Source organism: Montipora capricornis, chromosome 3, assembly GCF_036669925.1.
Source record: "Montipora capricornis isolate CH-2021 chromosome 3, ASM3666992v2, whole genome shotgun sequence".
In the NCBI taxonomy this organism is placed as follows: domain Eukaryota; kingdom Metazoa; phylum Cnidaria; class Anthozoa; order Scleractinia; family Acroporidae; genus Montipora; species Montipora capricornis.
Genome location: NC_090885.1, coordinates 9,560,878 through 9,569,577, shown reverse-complemented (window position 1 = coordinate 9,569,577; position 8,700 = coordinate 9,560,878). Strand labels below are relative to the sequence as shown.

At 38.0% G+C, this 8,700-nt stretch overlaps 1 protein-coding gene across 4 annotated transcripts in view; it reads left to right on the top strand.

Moving 5' to 3' along the window:
* Positions 1–8,700, top strand: part of LOC138042120 (tetratricopeptide repeat protein 28-like) — a 24,844-nt gene continuing 16,144 nt past the window's right edge. The window contains exons 1-4 of one of the 4 annotated variants that reach the window (XM_068887882.1): positions 1–129; positions 809–862; positions 1,174–1,220; positions 7,533–7,600. The gene's annotated coding sequence lies outside the window, so the exon portion shown is untranslated. Of the gene's footprint in view, positions 130–211; positions 290–808; positions 863–1,173; positions 1,221–7,532; positions 7,601–8,700 lie in introns of those variants that run through there. The other 3 variants (XM_068887884.1, XM_068887881.1, XM_068887883.1) reach the window with 3 other exon arrangements.

Sequence of the window (8,700 nt, the reverse complement as noted above, 5' to 3'; positions counted from 1 at the left end):
CACCATAACTCGTGACAGTTTCGAATGGCGCACCCAAATGATCCATCAGTATTTTGTATCCCTTAACTGTTTTTGTTCAGCGGGAGTCATTATTCCTGCTCAAAAGGTTATAAAGAGAAACATTGCAAGGTATTTAGTAATTAGCTTGCTGGGTGTAATCAGATATTTGTCTGTTGTTTCAAGGTAATAGTAGTAACAATTAGCTTGAGGGGTCACGGTAATCAATTATTTGTTTCTTCTGTGATCGAACCATAAACTGCCCTGCATTCTTTCCTTACACATCGAGAAAGTAAGTAAACGATCTATCTTGAATTGTTCCTGAACAGAAAAGGTTTTTGTTCTTGAATCCACTTAGATTCAAAAATGAGGGTGTCACAAAGCAAAATGACGATTAAGAATGCATTCAATCAGTTTTAGCCATAACAAACTTGCACAAACCCTTAAAGTAAAAGCTAAGAAAGACCACGGCCTTGTATAATGTATGCGTTCTCATTACAACTTTGAAACTTGCCAAACGAAACCATTACTGGAGTTGTTCGGAGCAATGGAACAGTCATCTCACGTCGATCAGTGTTCAACTTGAATTGCTTTACTGATCATTTGCGCAATTTGCTCGAGTATAATATGACTTCTTCTCCTTGGTGCTCTATTTGTTAGTTCTCTTGAGAACGATTCAGCTTTCCGCTCCAGTTCTACATTTTTATTGCATACTAGTCATAAGGGAATTCTGTTATGCGGAAGTTAAAAGTTTTCGTACAAGATTCCATAATGCATGGATATAACCACATTAAATCATCAAATTTTGCAGAGTTATTTCTTGTCGTCGAGGACCAGTAGCTCGCATCGACTAGCATCCATTTTGGTAAGTTGCTCACTGTTTCTCGTTTCTTAATAAGACGAATAAGTAGTTTATGTGTGATAAACCATATAGTTGATCGGAGCAATGGAACAGTCATCTCACTTCGATCAGCTACCGCTACCGTGTTCAAGTTGAACTGCTTCACTGACCGGTTACGCAGTTTGCTCGAGCTAGTATGAAATGACTTCATTCTTCTCCACTTCTACATTTTTATTGCATACTACGGATAACGGAATTTTGTTAGGAAACTTAAAAGTTTTCGTACAAGATTCCATAATGCATGGATAACCACATTAAATCATCAAATTTTGCAGAGTCATTTCTTGTCGTCGAGGACATCGCATCGATTAGCTTCCATTTGGTAAGTTGCTTACTGTTACTCTTTTCTTAATAACACGAACAAGTAATTTATGTGTGATAAACCAGTTCTGATGAGTCTTGCGTTACATTTTGTTGTTTTCTCTTTACTCCATTTGGATCAAGTTAGTGACAATATCAGATTTCCCTATATGTTTATCTTCTGAAGTGACCACCTGATCAATGTTGCAAATTATCCACCAGTATTATTTATCCCTTAATTTTTTGTTCACCGGGATTTATTCCTACTCAAAAGTTTTTAAAGAGGAACATTGCATAGTATTTTAGTAATTGCTGTCGAGCCTTAGCGAGGCAGCAGCTTATACTTGATATTAGGGCATTACTCAGTTTGGATCAAGTTAGTGACTATCTCAGAATTCCTTATATGTCTATTTTCTCAATTGAGCACCGTCACTCATGATCAGTTGCGAATGACACACCCGATGATCCACCAGTATTATTTATCCCTTATTTATTTTTTTTTGTTCAGTGGGATTCATTATTCGTCCTCAAAAGGTTTTAAAGAGGAACACTGCAAGGCATTCAGTAATATTTGCTTGCTTGGTGTGATAAGTTATTTGTCTGTCGTTTGATCGAACTATACTACCCTCTATCATTTGATCTCGATCCACGATGTTTGCGTAGGCATAAGTGATTTGTGTTAGAAAGTTATATCCCACTAGATAATGTTTTACCGAGAGACTTGGCAGTGGGTAACCACATGAAATTAAAGTTTTTAAAGTGGAACATTGCATAGTATTTTAGTAATTGCTGTCGAGCCTTAGCGAGGCAGCAGCCATCTTCTTGATATTAGCGAAAAACAAAATCAAAATTTGTGGAAGGTAAGATCGGAAGTATGCGCAGTCGATTGTGGTGTTATCATGTCTATAATCCGGGTATTGATACCGTCATGACGTCACGTGACGTGGAAGGGAATCTTATAACCTCACAGCCTTCGAGTCGTCATATCATCATTCAACCGTATACCGTACATGTTTGGTCTTTGAACCTCTTACATTTGACCACCCAGTCAAATTGTTCTTTAACGTCTTCAACCGTTGAGCGAAGAGAAAATCAATTCTCGAGCTAGACTACGAGCAGTCGTCCTTCTTTCCTCAGAGCCACGCACAACGGGTGAAATTATTATTTTATGCAAATTAGTGGTAAAAACGAGGCGTGTCACGCAATCGCGCGCTCTACTATGTCAAAGAAAAATAAGAGACTGCTGGCGGTCTATTCTCAAGCACGACAATAAACTTAAATTCTCGTTTGCTCAACTACGCTCAGCATTTCTCAAAAGGTAACTCTTTTGCTGAAAAGGGGCTAGAAATTTCAGAAGAACAGAAGTTTAAGTTCAAAAAATGAACTGACGTGCCATTGTTTTCAAATTATCCCTTTGCTTATAAAATAGTAACGCCTACCACACAGGCTAAAGATATGCACACCTTTCTTTGCTCTTTTAATACTTTCACGCACATTTCCGGTACCCTCTTGCTTCAAAAATTTGCAGCTGTTTACAAAAAAAAAATACGTCACTGCTCCCAGTTTCCACGCCAGCACTCACTTTCACACTGGTATTAGCTTGCTGGGTGTAAGAAGTTCTTTGTCTGTCGTTGCAAGGTAATTTTAGTAACATTGGCTTTTAGGGGTGTAATAAATTACTTGTTTCTTGTGTGATCGAACTATATACTGCCCTCCATTCTTTCCTTACACATCGAGAAAGTAAGTAAACCAACGGCACCCAAAGTAAGTAAACGATGTTTATTGAATTGCTCCTGAACAGAGAAGGTTTTAGTTCTTGAATCCGCGTGATTAAAAGATGAGGGTGTTACAAAGCAAAATGACGATTAAAAATGCATTCAATCAGATTTAGCCATAACAAACCCTTAATGTCTACTCGCTTAAAGCTTAAAGCAAGACCAGAGCCTCGTATAATCTATGCGTTCTCATTACAACTTTAAACCTTGCCAAACGAAACCATTACTGGAGTTGTTCGGAGCAATGGAACAGTCATCTCACGTCGTCAATCAGTGTTCAACTTGAATTGCTTCACTGATCAGTTGCGCAATTTGCTCGAGTATAATATGACTTCTTCTCCTTGGTGCTCTATTTGTTAGTTCTCTTGAGAACGATTCAGCTTTCCGCTCCAGTTCTACATTTTTATTGCATACCAGGCAAAAGGGAATTTTGTTATGCGGAAGTTAAAGGGGTACTCTGACGAAAAAACACGATTTTTCTAAAAGTCTCAAATCATCGAGGAAACGCCGCCAAAACGTTGTATACTCTTTTCACATAATGAATTTAACTTACTTTCACCAACATATCAATGTTATTTCGTCGAAATACTCGTCAGTTTCTCAGGTCATCTACACAACCTTAAAATTAGTCAATTCACGTCGTTGTCAGGACGAGGACGAGGACGGAAAAAAAATGTACCAAAATGCAAAACGCATGTGCAGGGCGTGCAGAGCCTTTGTTTTTATTTATTAAGTCTATTGTTTTGTGGCGTTTTCGTAGCCGTAGCCGTCGTCGTCGTCCAATCGTAAGGTTCCTACTATGGAGCTCACGTAAGCGCGACGGCTACAAGAGCGTCATAAAACAATGAGCTTAATGCTGGAACAAAAAAACAGGTTCTGCACGACCCGAATGTGTGTTCTCGTCCTGACCACGACGTGAAATGACCAGATTTGAAGTCGTCTAGAGGACGTCGGTATCTGACAATAGATTTTCAAGTTTTCTCTCCTTAATAACATAGAGGGCAATGGCATGGGACATTTATCGTTAATATTGGTAATTGCCCCGTGCAAAATTACTTAAAATCACTGGCATTACTTAGTTTGGATCAAGTTAGTGACTATGTCAGAATTCCTTATATGTCTATTTTCTCAATTGAGCACCGTCACTCATGATCTGTTGCGAATGACCAACCGAATGATCCACCAGTATTATTTATCCCTTATATATTTATTTATTTATTTTTTGTTTGTTAAACCTCCTCAAAAGGTTTTAAAAAGGAACATTGCAAGGCATTCAGTAATATTTGCTTGCTAGGTGTAATAAGTTATTTGTCTGTCGTTTGATCGAACTATACTACCCTCTATCATTTGATCTCAATCCACGGTGTTTGCGTAGGCATAAGTGATTTTTGTTAGAAAGTTATATCCCACTAGATAATGTTTTACCGAGAGACTTGGCAGTGGGTAACCACATGAAATTAAATTTTTTAGAGTTACGAGAGAAAAATTGGCTTTTTAAAAGCATTCGTTTGGACTGGTATGTCGTTCATTCAGTTTACATGTCTTTTTCCTATGAATAAATGACTCATCATATGCAAACCAGTTTCAATTACATACAACTTGCCCTTTGAAGAGATATGTTTTTGATCGATGGTGACTCGAGGTTACTCGGAATAAATCCGAACGCCTTTCGGAAGGAGTGAAACCTGCTAAGACATGCTGCAGTAAGTTGTCATATTACAAAGTCAAATCATTTTATTTTCAAAGCTAAGCCCTCCAAAAAAGAGAAGAGCCCGATTTAAAATAGAAGTGATTGATGGACATAACATGAAATGCGTTAAGGAGGAAATTATTATGAAACACTTTTCGTGTTATTTTGTATTAGCATTCGAGTTCTCTTGGTATCACTTCTAAATCAGAATTTTTTTCTTTTACTTCATTGCATATGACATGTTTATTCTGGAAGAAAGGATATCTTGTAACCTTGCTTGCTCTTGCTGACCAATTTTTAACCAATCAGGATCCAAAGTAGCCTGCGTAGCAAGCGTTTTCGTGGGGGAGATAAGGGATTTTTATGTTTTGGCCCCGCGAAAAATGGGGCGAGACAAGAAGGAACTCTTGCAGAGAAACTCCTGCATTTTCGAAACCGCCAACTTGACCTATCATGCATGTTCATCGGCTGTCATAAATTGACCAAGAAAATATTTGGTCTTCCGTAGTGGAAATGAACTTTGGGCAACAGAAGCTTAAAAAAGTTGACGAGGAAAATAACGATAATATTGACCAATATTAGAAAACGGATATTTTTCCCGAAGGCCTCCAAATCCAATTATGGAGATGTTCTCGTAAGAATTTCACGCGACGATAAGATTTTAATGTTTGGTAAGGCAAATTGCATGAGGCAGCTTACTGCTATAAAGAGGTTCCAAATGTTGAAAACAAGTGCTTCTGATGAAATGTCAGTGTACCTGAGATCCTATTGTTGTCTAACTACTAGGTTTTTAAATACAATTTTCTTTTCAATGGTTTAACACCTTGTTCTTGGTGCTTGTGTACGTATTCAAGAAAGTGATGTTAACATTAAAGGAACAGCTACAAATCAATCAATATAGCGCCATTTTCCATTAATTGTCCATGACGCTTTACAATACTGTAAAACCCTAAAAACTAAAATCCTGAGAATTAAATGCGCAATATAATACGATAAGGTTTCAAAGAAAAAGTAAAAAAAAAAAGAACTACAAGTAAAAACTACAAAATTAATCAAATGCACGCTTAAAAAGATAAGTCCTAAGATTAGCCTTAAAAACTGCCTCTGATGATGAAAACGTGATCCGGAGTGGTAGTTTATTCCAGAGCCTTGGTGCCGCCACGGAAAAAAGGTCTTTCACCATACATTTTAAGATTTGCTCGAGACTCATCAGCAACTTGTTGTTTGCGGATCTTAGTGTTCGACGAGAGTCATTATACCTCAATAGATCTTTAATGTAATCAGGGGCCAGTCCAGTCAGAGCTTTTTAAGTTACCAACAACATTTTAAAAACTATCCTATAATGAACTGGCAGCCAATGTAAGCTCCTTAGTATTGGTGTGATATTTTCCTGCCTTTATAGTCAAGGTAACAAGGCGAGCTGCTGGGTTCTGTGAAAGTTGAAGTCTATTATTAATCAGATACTTTAGGAGACCGTACAGCAGGGCATTACAATAGTACAAACCTAAAGCGTGAACAATAGTCTCAGTACTACTCTGGGATAGGTATCGCCTAATTTTAGCTATACTGCGTATGCGGAAAAATGCGCTCTTGCATGTTATTTTAACGTGCTCTTTGAAATCTAAACATTGATGGAATCCAACTCCCAAGTTCCTGGCCTGTTTACTAGACTTGATTACTTCTTCGTCGACTCGTATATAGTCGAGGGGTGGTCGTGGACAATATTTAGAACTATGTACTGGATAGGCGATTAGGACAATTGGATGTAAACGACAAGTATAACTGCATGTCATCTTCATAGAGATGAAACGGTATGCTGTGCTTCCTGGCTATGTCACCCAGTGGACTTGTATAAAGGGAATACAATAAGGGTCCCAGCACAGAACCGTGTGGTACCCCGCAAGGTAAATGCTACTTCCAGAACGTATAAAAAACTCTAAATCAGTAAATGACTTTAAAAGAAATTTAAAAACCTACTTTTTTCAATTAGCATTTAAATAAGTATTTATATGAACATCTATAAGTCCATATGATTAGAGCAGTATAGGTAGTATATTTTTACTGATATACATATTTTTATAGATTTCCGTATACATACACATTTTTTACCTTATTGTAAGCGCATTGAGATTTTTAAATGCACCTATAAGAACCTTCTTTATTATTATTATTATTATAACTTCGACGATTCAATTCAATTAACAGAAACAAACTGTTCTCATGTCCAGACGTTTATTTGGAATGGCCCTATATCACAAAATGTTAGTCTTAGGGTCATTACTGATGTGGACAAATTTCATGTTTTTATCATCAAATTGAACAATGAATGTTTTTTTGGTCGATAACAGCTGGACTAGTTCGCGTGAGTGAAGGTACGAATGAAACCAATTAAGAGCAATGTTCCTAATACCAAAACGATTCTGTAGTCTTGATAACAAAATCGAATGATCGTCGACAGTATCAAACGCAGCCGATAAATCGAGTAATAGTAAAATAACCGATCTGTCGTTGAAGTAACTTGACCGTCAATCACAATTCGAACAACTTCGCCAAGATCTTTGCGAATTTGAATTTTGTTACTAGAATATTCCACGAATGAATCGGACAGAGAACAGTTATTAGGCCCAGATGTATAACGCTGGACCGGATTGGAGAGCAGAAGCTTCTCTTTTGTCTTTAATAAAAAGAAGTCCAGAGTTCCCTGAGTTTTCGTGGATCACTGATGAATAAAATGTGTGCTTCGCGGAGCCAATCATCTCATTAACAACACTGTTCTGAAACATATAGCGTTCTCTATCTTCAGGTAATCTTGTAGGTGGCCATTTACGTTTGAGCTTCCTCCTTATGTTCTTTTGAACATCAATTTCAGTTGAATACCAAGGCGCACAAGGACGAAGAACGACCTGACGGGTCCTTTCGGGGGCATAAACATCAAAGGTAGACTTCAAGACCCGATGATATAAATCAACTTACGAATCCAAATAAAGCCGTTATTCATCAAACAAGGATGAGTCCACGATAGTGTCATGGAAGTCAGCATAATAGTCTGGAAATTGTGGTTTATAGACCCTTTGCATTAATGACAATGTACATCCTAAGCCTCAGATTCATGTGAAAACTCCTTTGTCTAGAAACATAAGTACGAGGCTAAGGATGTACAAAGCATCGTTATTCAAATTTAGGCGCCATTTATGCAAAGGGTCTATGCAATACTAAACGCATAAAAATACAGTAGCGTAGTAATCAGAAATTAAAGGGACATGAACCATGACGTCTTCCATAAGATTACACTGATTTCTAGTAATGATTAAATCCAAGGTATGACAACTTGTGTGAGTCGGCATAGTCACCCATTGTTTCAGATCGAAAGATGCTCTTAAGTCACAAAATTGCACTGCGTTGACATCGCACGAAGAGTCCACATGTAGATTAAAATCATCGACAACAAAAAGCTCGCCTGATGCAGTAGCCATTTCCTGAAGAAAGAGAGAAAATTTACGATAAAATGTTGGCAAAGCCACGGATGACGGTGGACGGTAAAAAACTCTTAAAACGAGCATCCAAGAATTTACAAAAAAGGAAAGAAAAGGAACTTTATGCAAGTGTCTAGTCGTTCTAGCGCTGAAGCACTAATTGGGGACACTTTAAATTGAAATTAACAAGTAACACAAATTAAGTCAAATGTTGGTTTTTAAAGAGAGGGGAAACCGGAGTACCCGGAGAAAACCTCTCGGTGCAGAATAGAGAAGCAACAAACTCAGCCCACATGTGACGCAGAGTCTGGGAATCGAACCCGGGCCACGTTGGTGGAAGACGAGTGCTCTCACTACTGCGCCATCCCTGCCCTAACGACTGAAAGGAATTGTTCCACTCACTATTTTTGCATTTAATATCTAAACTTTCTTTCAAAAGCAAGCCGACATCACCAGGCTTGGGGGCTAGGGGGGTCCTGGGGTGCCCATGACCACCCCTTTGTAAGCATTTTTCTTTTTTATGGAAGCAACCTACAATATTCAGGTTGCAAAAACGCGAGTACC